This window comes from Porites lutea, chromosome 8, assembly GCF_958299795.1.
Source record: "Porites lutea chromosome 8, jaPorLute2.1, whole genome shotgun sequence".
Taxonomy (NCBI): Eukaryota; Metazoa; Cnidaria; class Anthozoa; order Scleractinia; family Poritidae; genus Porites; species Porites lutea.
In genome coordinates this window covers 14,903,264-14,906,013 of record NC_133208.1, presented here as the reverse complement: position 1 = coordinate 14,906,013, position 2,750 = coordinate 14,903,264, and the positions used below count along the sequence as shown (strand labels likewise).

Genomic DNA, 2,750 nt, shown 5'->3' with positions numbered 1-2,750 from the left:
GCTTGATGACGTCACGATCCGAGGCTTTAAAAAGCGACAAGATCTGTTTTACAAGCTCTTCTCTTGTGTAGTAAGTGTAATGATTTTAAATTTGTAGCCGTGCAGTTAATAAACGTTGAGATGATCCAAGTTTGTGTGTGGTAATTGATGAAAACCCATGGGAAAAAAAGAGGCAACACCTTCTTTCTGGAAATTTCCATTCAAACGATTTCCATCATAACAAAATCACTATTTTTTGATATGTTCTTTTGCAAAAGTATTCCCAGGTATTCTTAAACTATAGCATGAGATGAGTATATTTTTATACTTTTTGTCTTGTTTAGTTACCATGGCAACCAATAATGCTAAAAATAAACCCCCTGGGATAACCGATACAAAAACACTTCTATCTCCAAGACATTACAAGGAAAACTGCTGAAACTTTTGGAATTTCATCTACATATTCTTTTTTATGCAATGAACTAAAGGCATTCTTATCAGGCTAATAGATACAAAATTATTGCAATAAACATATTGACATTCAAAATAAACTGAATTAAGGATCCAGTTTTGGGTCCTCAGACAACAAAGATTACACCAAGATAAATGATTGTAGTTCATTGCATGTAAAAACATACAAAGATTTCTCACTCCAAAAATGAGAAGAATTGAATAAAACCATGAAAAGTTATGGTTGCTAGACTGTTCATAGTTCCGCGAAATATAAAATTATGAGAAAAAATGGTTTAAAGTTTAAGAAATAGAATTCGCAATGACTGTAACAGAGTTTCCACATAGACAACTCTCTAGAACTGTCCTAGGCATAGTTCACACCCCCTCTTTGTTTGTTTTTGTCCTCTTTTCTTTTTTTTAGTCCTCTTATGACTTTTCTTCTCTTTTTGGTGTTTGCCTTGCTTTTATATTATGCACCATCCACGCGTAGCTGATCAAGAAGCTAACAACCCTCTTCTGTATATTTTCCAGGGGGAATGTTTAAGGCTTGCAAAATTTTTATAACAGTAGCTGCTCCAATATTAAAATGAGCAACTGCATCATACAATCCTAGTTCTAGTGTTTCCCTTCCAACATAAACTTCTTTTGGGACTCTCTGCCAGATCATTCCATTTAATGGTTCATTCTGATTTTGCGTCTTACCATGCAAGCATTTTCCAGTAAAATGTCATTGCTGAGTCTAACATATTCTGGCTTTAACTTTGCAATTACCTCAAGAGGTAAGCCAGGTCCATGTTTGTACAGCTTGGTCTGATTTGCCTTATCTTGTTGATAACGGCACCCACTTGCACTGCCTGTTGGGCAGTGGCCATGAAGGGGGCGTTGCTCAGTGGATGCACAATGCATTGGGCTAGCATGAGTTGCTTTCTTCATGCCAGCAAGATTTCCAACATTTGATCTTATGGCTATGCCATAGTAGTTTTGAAGTTTGTCTATTTGACTGTCAGTCAGTTTACCCTTGCCTCCTAGGCCTGGGTTCTCTCGCTTTAATTTATGAAGTGCAGTTCCCACTCTCTTCTGGACATGACCAATGCATCCCTTCTTTTCCATTTCTATTCCAACATCTTCATAAACTCCTTTCACCCTTGTGAAGCTCTTACTGTCACCATCACCATAAAATTCAGTGTATCTGAGGTTGTGTTTTTCAACAGACCTCCGAAATATGCGATCTGCTGCCTCCGGCTCCATGGCTGGTGCTGATCCCCGGAAGTTTGCATGTTCATTATAGCACAGAATTTTCTTGCTCCAGCATAACCTTTGCCAATAGTTCTCATGCCATACACAAGACGTCGATTTACTTCACAGCTCTTTCCTTGCTTTCTTGAAGTACAAAAAGAAAATTTCCAGCCACAGTGTTCACACAACAAGCGCAAAGTCGAGGCACATCCCTTCCGCTTTGTGCTATCTTCCATCAACAGAAGGCTGAAACTGCCACAATCGCCACACCGTAGCTGCTCAAAAACAGATGACAGCACCTCCATATCGAAAAATCTAAATCCGGTGATAGTGGGACTATCTTCCTCTGAATATTTATCGTGTACCTTTGGTTTAGGCTTCTCGTCTTCGGCATTTGTCACGAGCTTTTGATACGACGCTGAACATTCCTTCGCTTCCTCGAAGAACTCATTGCCGATCCACTTGAAGTGCTTTCCACCGGCACTAACCCTTCTTCATTCACTCCTTGCCTACTAGTAAACCGATTTCCATAAAATTTTCTTTTCTTGCGTCTTTGAGATGAAAATTTCGGCATTTTGTAGGTCAAACTAGTGTTCACTTGCGAAGATCTACAACCATCCTCGGAGACCCAGGGGCAGATAGTTGGGGCGAGGGAAAGTCTAAACAGGCGGAAAAATATATATGGAACAAAGAAAAGTAAAGAACGGCGAGAAGAGCCCCTGGGGACAATGTCTTACGAGACCAGTTCCAAACGGTCGCCGCCGTTCTGGCTTCTGATTGGTGCCAGAAAACTTGTGTTTTTCTGGCACCAATCAGAAGCCAGAACGGCGGCGACCGTTTGGAACTGGTCTGGTAAGACATTGTCCCCAGGGGCTCTTCTCGCCGTTCTTTACTTTTCTTTGTTCCATATATATTTTTCCGCCCGTTTAGACTTTCCCTCGTCCCCACTATCTGCCCCTGGGTCTCCGAGGATGATCTACAACTTGACGATTGCAAAATGGTTGATTGTTTACCGCATGCACATGAAATCGAGACTGTTGGGTACCAGTCTTCTAATAGATGATCCTTGGTCAAAAAAACTC

The 2,750-nt window shown here is 40.5% G+C and overlaps 1 pseudogene; it reads right to left on the bottom strand.

Annotated features, from left to right (window-relative positions):
- Positions 1–227: 227 nt before the first annotated feature.
- Positions 228–2,242, bottom strand: LOC140945235 (uncharacterized; annotated as a pseudogene).
- Between the last annotated feature and the right edge of the window lie 508 nt (positions 2,243–2,750).